The sequence below is a fragment of the Rhopalosiphum padi genome, chromosome 4 (genome assembly GCF_020882245.1).
Source record: "Rhopalosiphum padi isolate XX-2018 chromosome 4, ASM2088224v1, whole genome shotgun sequence".
Lineage (NCBI taxonomy): Eukaryota > Metazoa > Arthropoda > Insecta > Hemiptera > Aphididae > Rhopalosiphum > Rhopalosiphum padi.
This window is the reverse complement of record NC_083600.1, coordinates 52,353,170-52,369,170: the sequence shown is the minus strand read 5'-3', so window position 1 is coordinate 52,369,170 and position 16,001 is coordinate 52,353,170. Positions and strand designations below refer to the sequence as shown.

General features: G+C 30.8%; 1 protein-coding gene across 7 annotated transcripts in view; it reads left to right on the top strand.

Moving 5' to 3' along the window:
- LOC132929312 (cardioacceleratory peptide receptor) overlaps positions 1 to 16,001 on the top strand; it is a 207,399-nt gene that overhangs the window by 92,543 nt on the left and 98,855 nt on the right. The gene's annotated exons all lie outside the window — the stretch shown is intronic.

Sequence of the window (16,001 nt, the reverse complement as noted above, 5' to 3'; positions counted from 1 at the left end):
TAGTATTATACTGGCACAGGGTGGTGATATGCTTATTATACGAGGTCTACGAAACACTAACTAAAACATATTATACCCTCCTCATAAATAAAGTGAAGTTTTACATTTTATCATTTGTTTTGTTAATATAATTATTAATTTGAAATATGTCCTATCTTCAGTCTTCATATAAATATACAATGCGTTTATTATATATTTTAATTATATACGTCATCATTTAAATATTCCCATTGGTTAAAGACATTTACATAAAGTCTTATTGTTAATTGCCTAATTGGCCAACCTTTCTATTGTTAAAGTTTTTATGTACCTACATATATACACTTACATATATCTCATATTTTATTTATATAATGTAAAAATAATATAAGTGTAAATCGGCGCCTGTCTCAAGCATATTATTTTTCAGTTTTGTCATAATATACGTACTACGGATTTTGTATTTGCATTTTTTTCAATTGTTCGATTCATATAAAGCTCTACATAAACGTGTTTTATTATTACTCTGTCGAGTTAAATAAAACATTTAGCGTGTTTTGTTCGATAACGGGTTGCGTATTGTACACAAATATATATTATATCTAAATAAATGTTTTACCTTAGTATGTGTCACGTGTGACAACGACTAGAACACGTACGATATTATTTTCATATATATATATATATATTATATATTTGCGTACATGATTTAACAATATTATTATTATATGTATAGACGTATAGTTGTAATATTATGATTCGTTTCGACCGTACAAGTTAATATACAAGTTAATCTCGTGGTATCATGGTATTAAATTTCTTAACCAATAACCGTCTAAACCTATATACCTATATTTAAAGACAGGCTTACCAATTTTAGGTAATACAAATTACGCTTCTATGATTTAACTGCCCCATTTTTAAGAGATCGCATAATCCCTATCATAGTATACTAAATGCATATAATATGCATTAATAGAAACACTAACTACAAACAACTAATGTAATGTATTATAATATGTAGGTATACAGTATGTAATCTCATTATTTGTTTGGGCCCCAGACCGATAAATTATATTACTATTGAATTGAACATTTTATTTTTTCTCCGTTTCCCATAAATATTTTTGTCTTGACGACAATAACGAATTTCGACATTCATAATACCGTTAGGTAGGATATTTTCATCAACATTTAACTCCACGACGAGTCATTTCTGATGCAATGTTGTTTCATTTATTGGTAGAACCCGAGGGCATGTCATCGAACATTTTTAGCCCCAAACGATTTTTATCCAGACTCGCCAGTATGAAATGTATTTTATCGCTCATAATAATATTACTTTATCGCAATCGTTGTAGACAGTAAAATACTGTTTGGACGAGACGCTTTGTTGTGATGTCATAAAAATGACGATGTTAGAAATGTAAGAATATAATTCGTTCGGACGCGACGAAATCGCACACTTGTGTTATTGGTATACATTGCAATTCGAATTGTATTTAATAATACATCGGTACATGTCATAATAATATGACTATAAAAATCCTGAATATATTAACACATATATTTATCCACTGTACGTATTATTTACCTACGACTGCATAATATATAAAGTACATATAAAGTGCATATCTTATAAGATTACAACATAAAACTGTTTTTTTTTTTAATTTAAAGGAAATATGCTAATTAATTATTATAACATTTATAACATTATATGTATGAACGTTTTGATGTATCTATAATATTTGATATAATTTTTGTGTGATAGTCTATATAGGTAAAATAACTCATGTACTAGAACTATTGTAGACGACTGAAGAACATAACAAAAATAATAATAATATATAAATATATATTTATTTTATTAAATTTAAATTTGTATCCACGCGTAGGTATGTAGTTTTGTTTGTACACGTTTAATATTAAATAATGTTATATCGTTATCTGTTAAACTGTAGTTAATCTTATTTTGAATCATTAAACGTCAGTAATAACTAATTAAAGGCTGTGTCAGTTAAAAAGTGAAAGCATTTTAAACTTAGGTTGAAGGGGATGCAAAGATATTTTTTGATGACTAAATTATAAAATTAAAGATACATTATTGACGAAAATATTATTTATGATGAAAACTGTATTATAACAACCCCAATTAGCTTATAGAGATTATTAATATTAATTCCGAACATGATTACAATATTGTTTCGAGAATCGTGTCTTGGCAACGGTACCATATGATAAAGGTATCTATAGTGTAAAGTTGTGCAATTTAAGTACGATTTTAAGAAGATTATATTTATGTACAGATACACAAATTTCATTGTATCGTTAATGTTCATCCTACATTTTGGCATTTTGCTATAATAATATAATGTATAATATTTAGATAAAACTACTGTAAAATCTATTTAAAACGGAATGGCAATGGTTCAAGACAGATTTCCGTTTTATATAATAATATATAAATGCCCATAAAATATGATATATAATTTTCTACCGGAACTGAATAAAATATTTCCGTTTTATTCACAGTCCGATTTAGACAGATTGTTTGTCACTACGTCCGTTTTAAAAAATGTTATATTTTATAAGAATAATTTAATTTTTAATCATATAGAATAGCTGTATTATATTGAATCTGGGTTAACTTCGTATATAAGAATATATTGTAAAATTTGAATTTAAAAAAAAATTGACAATGTGTTTAATTTATTGTAACTTAATACCAACGACTTCAAACGAGATTTTTTGCAATTTTTTTTTTAATTTAAGTATCTGTTTTACATCTTATAAAGTTATAATATTAATATTATAGTGAACATGCAAAACATATACGGATATAACTTAATTTCTCGGAAAAAGCATTGTTATGTAATCGTGTATAGAAATTGAAAAATAATTTCTGACTGATTTTTCATTCGTCAGCACTGAATCATTATACGTAGTTATTGCTCTGTTTTTAGACACTCCTACGCTCGTGTGTACAGTATAATATATAGTTTTTATTGGAATCGCTCGCATAAATTATATGCGTACATATATATTAGTCTCATATTCACAGTGTTTGTACTCATATACACCATACACTCGCTTTCCCGTGCTTCCTGAACTTAAACTTTAACTGTATTAACTGTATTTATATACATAATACTATAATAGCCGACTATGTTAATCGGTTATCACGGGTTTTTAAGAACTTCTTCTATTTGCCGAACTTGTGGATAAATCAAAAAAAAAAAAAAAAAAAAATACTATTGTCATAAGTATTTAATCATTAGGTATTAAATAATATGACGATGATACTTGTTGTATATATAGTTGTAGTATCATAGCTCTAATAATGCGGCGCGATAATTAAATAATTTTGAAAAACCGTAATCGGAATCCTATTAGAAATCGACAGAAATTCACGATATCGTTGTACACGCGCATAAAGAATAAAATAAACGTTAGATAAATGAAAAACGGGTACGGGACTCGTCCGCGGTATATGCGGTAACTGCAGCTACCATGCAATTACCGCGGACGAGCAGCAACAACACCGCGGCGAACGGTATAAACTAGGTGTATATATTATAATATTATATATTATTTTTGCACGCACGCTGACACTGCGACGGGCGGACGTAAAGTATCACGGATTGAATAAATTCACGAGTGAGACGACGGAATACGGAGTGAGAAATTGTGACGGCTGCGACGGTCACGTTCCGTGCCGGATAACACCTCAGTGGGGGCCGGCGAGCCGGGCAACGGCGCGCGATCATAAATACGCATATATACGACGACGAGTTTTAATGGTCACAAATTGGACAATATTTTTAAAAAAAAATACATCGTATCCAGGTATGATGTTATTAATATGATATTTTATTAATAGTCGCCGGTCCAACACTCGCGCGCTGGCGATACGCACGCGGCCCCGTCCAGCCCCGCCCCGTCGTCTGTCACGCGCGAATTTATTTCCCTTTCGTGTGCAAATTAAATCAATTCGCAGACAACACCATAATACGCGCGCGACGTATCATACCACTATAATATTATTATTATTATTATTATTATAATAGACGTACGTGACCGACTCGCCGCCGCCTACGGACACGACCGTCCCGGCACGTGTTTACGCGGGAGAGATTCTCTTTCTTCGCCACACATATAAATTATTATAATACATTAAAACTGGTATACGTTGTGTGTGTGTGTGTGTATATGTGTGTACACTGCATGTAGATACGCTGCGAATATATCGTATACGATAATTATAAATTATAATAATACACGCTTCGCAATGGCATGTCCGAGACGGGTATATAGATAACCGGAAGCGCGCTCGAAACGTACATCATCGTCGAGCATTTTTGTCTCCCTAAACGAGGATCCGAGTTCTCCGCATTGATTGTCGCACGTGAAACACTACAGCAGCGGGATACGAATTCATAGTGGCGTAACGACTATAACGAGTTACCTACTCAGAGACCTCTTCAGTCTCGACGGTCCGAGAGATCAAAATCAACGTAAACGCGTAATCTCGTTTAGACGTACTTACTGCGAAATAATTATATTTGAACTCTGCTCAAAGCCAGTAAATGTATCCACTCGTCTTACAATGGCGTCGTATTGATATACTGCAGACATTCATTCGGATTTTTTTTTTGTGATTTTTTATATATAGTATACCTATTATATTTGATAATTGTATTTACCAAATATAATATTATGCAATACGATGTAATATTGCATAATACCTCATTATTTAGTTAGGGCGTATACATTTTAAGCTCAGAAAGAGATCCTATAACTCGTTCCTTTATAGGATTTATTTAAAGTCAATAAAAAACATATTTTAGCAAAACACAATAAACGGATTGCGATTTTGATCTGGATTAATAATTTACGTAGGTATTCAAGATGTTTAGCGGTAGGACTTAGGTAATGAAAAAAACTACTAAAGAATCATATTTTTTTCCATTGAATTTAAATTTGTAAACTATTAAACTATACCTAATATTCTAACAAAAGAGCATTACAAAACTCGAAAGAACAAAATCGTTTAAATTATTATTATTATTAAAATAATAAGCTACAATACCTATATTTATGTTATATATATATCAAATAATAATCAAAGTTACAATGCTATTTGTTGTACTGAATCATTAGGTACTTACGCATTTGAAGAGTTAATTAACGATTTAATTTATAATTGGCAATGCTTAAAGTAAATCATTCCTTACTGCATTTAAATTATTGTTTGATGATGTAGACTAATGTATTCTTATAATATAGCATAAAACAAAAAACGTACAAGAATTAAAACTTGAAAATAATAAATTATTAGTTATTTATATATATCAACCTTACATAAGTGTTTTGAATTATTTTTGTAAAAATATTTTAAATCTTGATTTTTATCATTTAACCTGTACTGCAACACTTCACCTGCAATATGTATTATTTTTATTATTTATCTCAATATATAATATATATATTACATTATTCATAAATATTCATGATTTAACAATGTTTTAAATTATATTTATGTTTGATTTAGAAATAATTGTGAAATTAACAACAATTTGTTTTTATTCTATTTAAGTTTTTTTATGACATTTGTATAATTCCAATTCCAAACATATATTACTCTAAAATAAATTGTCCAATTAAACAAATTATATTATCAAAATGTTAAAAACTATATTATTATACTAGCTATACTTACAAAGTATACTATATTGCTGTTCCTTTCTTTGCATTACGTATCTAACACACACAAATGAAATAAGTTAAAATACTTTAAATTTTTGAAAGATATTTTAGCGTTTGAAATTATATTTAGTACGATTGCGATAAGTCTTGCAAATGTGCCCTGTTAAATTACTATTATTACGAACCCATATAATAGAGGGGTAGAGGGGATTATACTTTGTGGTAATTCAAGTACGAATATAGCGACTCTCATGTTAAAAATTAACTATATTATATAATACGGCAAACGCTCATCTGCGACGTCCTTATATGAGTTAAATGTGTTTATAATTTGATAATACGCAACTTAAATGGCACTATATATTTTATAGTATTATATAGGTACTCTATTTTTTTAGCAGATATATGTATATACTATAAATAATAATTTGTACACACACACACATTATAATACTCTAACATTTACAACTCCGAGTGTTCTCAACGCGTTTTATAACTTATCTAAACTATGTTTAGGTATATAAATAAATGTAGGTAATTCTGTGGTGAAGTAGTCGAAATTACACATTTCATCCTTTAATACTTGTTGGTGATCATTAACAGAAAACATTAATCTGATCCTTATAAGCTGCTATATCATAATTCAAATTGTGCTTGAGCTTTAATAAACGCGTTTTTTCAGCCAAAAAAAAAATAAATAAAATAAAATGTCTTATCATAAACTTAGTTCTTAGGTACTAAAGTAATTATTTACCATACCTATATATATCCTTTTCTTCGGCATGGCCTATATATAGTTGTAAAAATGAAGTAAGAGAAAAAAAACTTTAATACAAAAAAAAAATCACTCTTGTTTTTTTCTTGCTCTCGCCTTAGAATTTGTTCACGTTAAAATGGAGAGATATTATATTTTAATAATATTGAATAAGAACAATAAAAGCTTTTACGAGTTATATTCGCCAACTGCCGCCGTGGCGCCGCTGTGTACACTACTTACCGAGCGATTTACCTATTATTCAAGTAGCATTAGTAGTTTTTTTTTTTATATTCTTTTAAACGGCGCAAGTCTCCTAAGAGCATTGTCGGGTGTGGCGTTAACAGTTTATCGAACAATGTTTATTCGGTATACCGTATATTATAATACGGACGACGTTTTCGCCCGATACCGATCTACTACATTCAATCTTCTGTATTGTAAAAACGCTATTAGTATAAATTAACGCTGACAACTACACGTATAATAATAACAATATTATATTGTACAATATATACATACACGAGAACCGGTTGCGTCAACGTCACTCGCGTACACTCGGCGTGTTACACGCTAATGTGTATTGTAAGTAGGTAAATGTAATATCATACACGAAAACAGATATAATATATAAGTGATTTGCACCCGCATGGCGAATGCATTTTATACGCATTTGCGGCTTGTAATATTCGTGAAGATAGTGTAATGTCATAATATGCATACGCGAGCGTTCGTCTATTTCGATATCATATTATTATTATACACGACATTACCGCTATAATATTGCAAATTATTATATACTTACTCGTTTTTGCACTTCAATTTTCCGTGAGGAAGGATTTTCATTTTATTTATCATATTTTTATGTCTACTATTTTTATATCTTTACAATGTTGTCATCTTTAAACAGTTCAAACGGCACTACGATTACACACAATAATATAATGTATACAATCTTCGAGAAGATTCGTTATTTTTATTTAACATCGTTTATCTTCCTCACCGGTCACGTTTCGCCTTCGCCGTCAATATATTATTATATTATTTTGCAGCACGCTTTCACGGAATATTTAATATTGCTATTTTTATTATTATTTTTACGTCGACTACTTTATCGTGAATCAATATCACACGCACACACATAATATATAATATATATAATATATTATTATTTCATACAATGTTCACTGTTCACAACTATGAACCGTTTATACTAAAAACGTATATATTAATACAGGATGATTCGCCCAACATTATCACTACAATTTTTCATTTTAATACGAGTTTATTCAGATTCTGATTTTTTTTTTAATTTTTAAGTGTACTCATTTGAAAAAATATTGTCCACACAACCACTCTTTAAGTAGTACAAAACATCTCAAGTATTTGAACATAAACATGGTCTTGAGGTATTTAAAAATTAAAAAGTCATCTTTTGAATGTCACATTATCGAAGAAAAAAACTGGAGTGAGCTTATTTTCTGAATCGCCCTCTATATATTTGATTACAAATAAATCTTTTGTTCAAAAAGTATACACATTCGTTATCGCATTGTTTATGGGCTAATGCTCTCGCGACTGTTTATTATTATTCCGAGATTCGACAAAATCGCATGACAAGACGTATTCGAGGCACTTTGTATTGATGTTTTGTCGTTGTTAAATAATATAGGCCAGTTAAATCGCTTTACGGTACACAACAAACGCGGTTTTTTTTTTTTATATTTTATGCTCCGATGTTGAAGATGCTTATTTTATGATTATACACTGTGGGCTGTGGCTGTGTGCAAGCACAACATGCAATATTTTTTGATACGAAAACGGGTGTATTCCACACTAAAACATTTGGTTGGAGCTTATTATTTCACATTTACACAATAAGTGATGATCATCGAATCAAAAATTGCAACATATTAAATTTACATAAAACGTAATAAAGGCGCATTATTGCATTACTTTGCATTACACGTCATTGGGTTTTCGATAGATAAAATGCATACATATTATTTTAATTCGATTTTGAAATTCATAATTTACATATACACTACACGACTACACAATATATATATAATATATTACGTTAATTTCGATTATGATGTACGAGTATAATAAATATATTGACAAATTATTATCTACATAATATAACTTAGGGTTATATCTACGACCTTCTCATTCTGACTGAATATATTATAATTACATTATATTTTGACACGCGTTTTTTCTCGACTTGCAGCAAGATTTCTAGTCATTTCTCCAAAACGCATTTGAAGATATAGAAGTTCATACCGCCATATCGACAATGAAAAAACTATATACATTACATTCTTAATTACACCGTTCGACGCGGCAATAATTTACATCTCACATAAAATATTAACTTCTCTTATGCCTATCGAAAACGAACAAATCTAAAAACTTATTAAAAAATGCGGGTAACCGTGCGGTCATAAAATAACGTGTTTCGGCACGTAGACGAGTGATGCACTGCAACCGAGTTAAGTTCCTTCGTATAATAATTAAAATTATACGCCTATAATATTTAGGTCCATACAATATAATAATATTTATGATTTATAATTTTTCGTCACACGATTATTTACCGCTGCGGTACGTTATATTATAAACTCTTGTCAATGATGGTACACACTCGATCATTTCTTCTTTACCAACGACTGTAATGTACGATAGCACAAAGTCGTTAATCATTATTAGATATACGATTTAAAAGAGTACTCACCTCATAATACGATTATTATTTTATCGGTTCGACATGTTTTGACGCGAATGTTGCGAATATAATATGCAACTGCTCCCTGGCAATAACCACGATAAACCTAAACGATACGCAGATGTAGGTATATATACCTACGACATGTAAATATGTAATCGACGTACAATCAAGTATGGAGTCAAACCTACATAATAAATTACCTCCATCGGCGAGTTTTTGACCTTCTCCCCCTCCCACCACGAAAAAAAAATGTTTTAGACGTCTTATGTGTATTGTATTTAGATACTTTTATGTGTACGCATCCGCACGCGATGATAAGATCCTACGCTGACTACTGACCGTTAGACATTACACGTTTCGTTTTACCATCAAATGCATATATTATATTTTATATAATATTATATTATATTCGCACATTTCTATACGTTTATCGGAAATTCGTGATAACGACTTACGCGGCGGCGGACACGTCGTGCTAATCGAATCATCTCATAATATGACTATTATTATTATTATTATATTAAACCGGTGCGGCCCGCCCGCGCGGCGCAGCGTTGCGTCCAACGATCGCCGCCTAAAGTCATATATTATTATATTATTAAAATAACGATTTTTTTATTATTATTACCGTTTACAAAAAAAAAAAAAAACGCGACGCGTTATCTGAAATCAGAAACATGACGGCGGCGTCGGCAACAGTGTTTATTAGCGAACAACACGCGTTATTTTTTTATAATTTTGTTTTTACTCTTATTTTTTTAATTTTTCCGGTAAGTTAAACCCCCGCGCGTGCGTATAGTTTCAAGTAGCATTCAACATTATTGCGGTGGTTGTTAACAATAATATTTGAATACGATTTGTCCGCATATGATTTCCAAAACGTGTATTATTATATTAATATTATTGTAAAACTAATTCAATTACGCGTACCGTACATATTACGCAGCGTATAACTCAGAAATAATACAGACGTAATGCACATGTTTTTCCATTTCAATTAAGGATGATAATACAAAAAAAAAACTAGAAAACTCGGTGGACCAACATATTATTTATATTGTATAGCTTATAATAATATAACAAATAGGTACTGATCATTTGTTTCGACTCGACTATTTCAGAATTCCGACGAATAATACCTATTACATTACGACCTTGTTATTTCAGCCCATTCATTGTACATTGGCTGAAGTACACGGCCGTAATTGTATTACGTAGAATTTGCCTATGACTGCTGGAAAAAAAAGGTTTCTCTTTCCGAAAGTTTTGCGAGCACGTGCCGAACGTAAAAAAAAGTATAATATAAATATGCGAAAAAGACGATCGATCCGTAACAAACGGGGCTTTCGAGTTTCAAAAAAACTTTTCCATTATTATATTATAATATAACAAGAGCAAACGCAACTGTTTTGAAAATACAATACAACTGCTTTAATCGTTGTTTTGTATAATACCTAATATAACAACGTTTTCGTTACAATAAATAGTATTACACTGTATGATGGTGTTGTAATTTCTATGAACGAAAACCCAATCATATCGAATGAAATTATTAATATTCTATTCACGAAGTATAGATATAAAGAATGCAATAGTAAAATAGCTTAAATTGGTTCGTAAAATAAAATATAAAGAAAGTGTTTACCAGACATCAATTGGACGTTTTTCGGGAAAAGGGGCACTAATCAAAAATAGCTACTTTTCAGGATAAGCATAAAACTTAATAAAATCAAATATTCATTATATTTTTTTATTCCGTTTTCATATTTCTTATTGTTATATTTTATGGATTTTTTAAAATATTTGAAAAAAATTAAAATAATGTTTTACCTTTTGTTTGATGACTTATGACTATCTGCATGAAAAAATAACTGTAAAATGACTTATACCCTTTCTCCTATTTTGACTTGAGACCATTTGCCATTCAAAACAACTTCAATAATAACGTATGCTGTTTATCTTGTTTTGACTTGTGACTATCTGCTATTCAAAATACTATAATAAAACTGGATTTTAAAATGTTGTTGAATTATTAATTTATAAATTTCCTAATATTTTCTTCTTATTTTTTCACAGTGGATACTTCCCTATTCAAATTCAATAAAAAACACAATATAAGTGCTAGTATTATAAGTTATAACCCATAAAATATATTTTTCCTTTATATTTCATTATAAAACTAACCTTTTAAACAACTTAAAAAAAAAAGAATATTACACTAGTAATATATAACATAAAATAAATGTGTTTTCCATTTAATTACAAATAATTATTAACCTTTCAAACAATTAAAAAAACACACAGTATTATCAGTCTTCATCATCTGAAATAATAGGATCATTCATGCCTGTTTTTGTTTTTAAATTGATATAATATTGGTGAAATACTTCTGGTATCAATGGTAATAATGACAGAAGATCTTTTTTGTTTTCAGTGGTTATTGGTAACTCTTTATTATAAGTATTAGGTAAAATAGTATTATTTTTTACCTTTTTACGACTCAAATCAAGACTTAAAAAATCTTCTTCTTCTGTTAAGGAGGTTTTGTAATAAACTGTGTTAAGTTTTCCTTTTATATACCTTAGCCATTTGGTCTCTTGAAAGACAAATTTATCACCTACCGTATTTAGTTTTTAACAGGCTGCTGAAATCAAAGAAGTTACTTTGATGCATATGTATTACTTCAAATTTTTTTCCTACTGCCCATCGAATCATATGTGTCCAGTCATTTGGATGGTTTATTGAACCAGAGTATCTTTTTCTTGCTTTCTCAATCCTAGTATGATCAGAATCGCACTCCATCCTAGTATGCCCTGAAACCATAAACTTGTGATCTATTGTCTTAACTGAATTATCTTATTCCAAGTACCAGAGACACATGGCCATAAAAATACTATTTTTGTTTTGGCCAGAGCAACAGTCACTGTACATTACAACGTGCTTTATATCTGGAGAGATTTTTTTCAAAAAATCAAAAACACAATCCATATCACTTGCACCTCTTTTTGCAATGGGTTCACTCCAGATTATCAAGACATTAAGTGTAATTACAGGTACTCCAGAAAATATTTTAGTAGCAGATAACGAACCTGATATTTTTAATGCATAAATTCCAAATAAGAGAAAGATTAAAATTAGTGTTAAAGGAGAAACAAATGAGTTGAGAAAATACCGAAAACTTAATAGAAATAGTGGGTTGGAATACATTACCAATAAAGGTAAAGTTATCAAAGCCAGATCATCTGAGCCATTAAAAAACTAAAAATATAACACGTATATAACACGCTCCAAGTCAATCGAAAAACAGACAAAGTCCAAAGCATAGAAAGCCATTTTATGTTAATTTTTCTATATTCATCGTTGCGTATTTTTAATTTTTTTTTTTTTATGTATTGGCCAATCGGTTTTCATAGTACCCGTCGATGACGTCGCGCGTTTAAATTATGGTATGGATACATCGACAAACGTTCGCCATTGAATAATTAAATAACGTATCGGTCGCAAATACAGTTTTCCGGCGCATTTCACGATTCTCGTTGCTCTGCGTATAACCGTACTACAATTTAACATTTTTCTGTTATTTATGCGTTTTTCCGACCGCCGTATGACGTGTCTGCGATCGTTGTTCGTGTGGGCCGTAGTCTTCGCGGCGTCGCGATCGTCGGACGCCGCCCCGCTGCAGACCCGTCACGGATCCGCGCCCGTCCGCAACGATCATCGCAATCGACACGTCGACCAACGGATGGTTTTGGTGACGACTCCGCGCCGGTCGTTCACGCCGGACGCGACGGCAAACGGTGGTCTGTCGGTGCAGAATTACCGGGTGACGATGATTCCGGTTCGGCGGACGGGACAGCAAAATAACAGCCCGCGGTCGCGGTGCACCACTCCGGCCGGTTGGACGCCACCACCGCCAGTGTTCATTTTTCACATAACGCTGCAGGCCCCGTCCTCGTGGACGGTGCGAGAAACCCAAACGCCGTCCACGACGTCAAGCGTTCCAAACGACTACGACTATCCCGGAACGGACATATGGTCGACCGCCACGACTTGTCGACCGACCACTACTACTTGTCGCCCGTTCACCACGACTCGCCGTCCGTTCACCATGACTTGCCGCCCGTTTACCACGACTTGCCGCCCGTTCACCGTGACTTGCCGACCAACGACTACGACATGTCGACCGACGACTACGACTTGCCGTCTGTCAACCACGAGTTGTCGACCGACGGTCATGATTTGTCGGCCAAGTTTCCCGACTTGTCGACCGGCCACCACTACGCCGAAATGTACACTTACCACGCCGCAATGCTCTTGTCGTACACTTATTTATATGGTTAATCGAATGAACGATTGATATTATAGTCGATTCGATATAATATTTTCGTAAGTTTAGGTTTAGGTAATATTTATAATAAATTATACATAAAGTAAATGTTTTTAGTTTGTTAATATTACTATAATTATTATTAAAAACGACTAACGCAGAGTTCGATACGAAACTGGCTTTATCTGCAAGAATGCCGTAAACAATAGTGAGTGTTGAAGTAGTTGTAATGTTTCTTCTATCTGGTTAAGAAAATTATAATCATAATTGGTTCTAACCTAGTTTTGTATCAACAAAATATTTTATTACATGATTTAAAAACCAATCAAATAGTTAAATATTTTAAGAAAACAATAAAAAATATTTTTAATCATTTAAATAATAATTGATTAATTGAATAATAAAATTTATGTTTTAAGTTTTTAGTGTATATACAATCTACTTGTATTAAAATACCTATTCAACAGCTATAATACAATTGTCAGTTTGTATGTTAAAATTATTTTAAAATTGAATACATTCATTTGCACTAAAAAGTGTAAATATTTTACAATCAGATAATAAGATAACTTAAAATTCTAATAGATTAATATTTGCATTACATAATGTGCATGAAACATATTTTTAAAAATATCATTATTACTTTTATTTATTTAAAAAAATTATTATTTGTGGAATAGTGGGCAAAATATACCTGTATATGATGGTGATGGGACTAATTCTGTAAAGGTTTAGTAGAACTAAATCTTTCAAATAATAATTTTCTTTTTACCTTTTCATTTTTAGGTTTCTCAATTTGTTTTTTTTCTATGTCAAAAAAGAAGATCAATTTTAATAAAATTTAATATATAATAATTACTATAATATATTATTATATTAATGTATAAACATTTTGTTTACCTTCTTTTAATCTATCTATTTATACATACCTATATATGTATTTAATTAACATGATATGATATGATATACATAATATAAATAAAAAAATAAATAATAACCAATAGTAATTTTATTTACCTACCCACGCCAAAATTATTATTATTTTTATATACATTTAAGTATAGGTAAATTTTATAATAATTACAATAAATCATGATTCATTAAGACGTTTATTTATCATGAAATAATACAATATTCTAATTAAATTGTTAAATATTTAATTAGTACATGTAATATTAATTGATAAAAAGTGATTATTATTAAAATAAGTACTTACCTTTTGCTAATAAAAGGAGTAAGTTAGTGCGTTTGGATATTTTTTACTTCTATCAAATACTATAAATATCACAAAAACTGACTAGTGCCCTATAGCAATTGAAAATGTTGAAGTTTGTATTATGAGTATTTTGACAACTGAACTGACTTGTGACCATTCACATATAACGAATATTGACTAGTGCCCAACAGCATTTGTCAATTATATGATAACTAACAGGCATATCAAAATAAGTGATACTATTCAATCGGGCGTAACATTTCCTACAAAATAGATGCATAATCTGAAAAAGTCAAAATTTAACTTGTGCCCCTTTTCCCGAAAACCGTCCAATTATGTCATTAATTTTAATCGGTTGCTGATAAATAATCTATCGAACTACAGCAATATCAACGAAGCTTTGATAAATCGCTGGGACATATAAGTACGCGATTGTTATATATTTACATTAATATTACAATAATAATATTATATAAATAAATGCAATAAAATATAAATCATAATTTGAATATTTTAAATAATATTACGGCCAGAGAAACGTACGTGAAACTCTATTTTTCTTCATTGAACCTGTGAACAATATAAGTGACTATGTGTATCCTACCTTGACGCACCGCCCAATGCACAATCCTCGGGAAACGGGCGGCACGAGTGCATGACTTGTCGTCGGGCCGGAGTTTATCAAGACTTATTTGGCACTGCTTAACATTGAATGCGCGAAATATTAGATTATAATCTAATATCATAACATTGTATTCGAAAACGGAAAAAAAAGATAAAAAGAGTGCATAACCGCTGTTTGTTTGGTCGATACGGAAGTGGACAAAACGGCCGGGATGACAGTTTCATTTTTCATTCTGTCCAACTAACGGAAAGCCTTCTATATAGCTATACATATATACATATATCGTTAACAATATACGATCAGTCGTCGTTTTAGTAGGGTCAACCACATCGAATCGTACGAATTTTGAGCCTCATTGGATAGATGTTTCACCGATTCACTACAACTTTCCGAAAACGTCCACTTTTGAATTATATGGTGAGGTTCTATATTATATAAACTTTCGGCCCAGCCACAGTAAGAACGCTCAACACTCACTATTGCTAACGGCATTCTTGCAGATAAAGCCCGTTTCGTATCGAACTCTGCGTTAGTAGTTTTTAATAATAATTATCGTAATATTGACAAACTAAAAACACTTACTTTATGTATAATTTATCATTCTACATTTATTATAAATATTACCTAAACCTAAACTTACGAAAATATTATATCGAATCG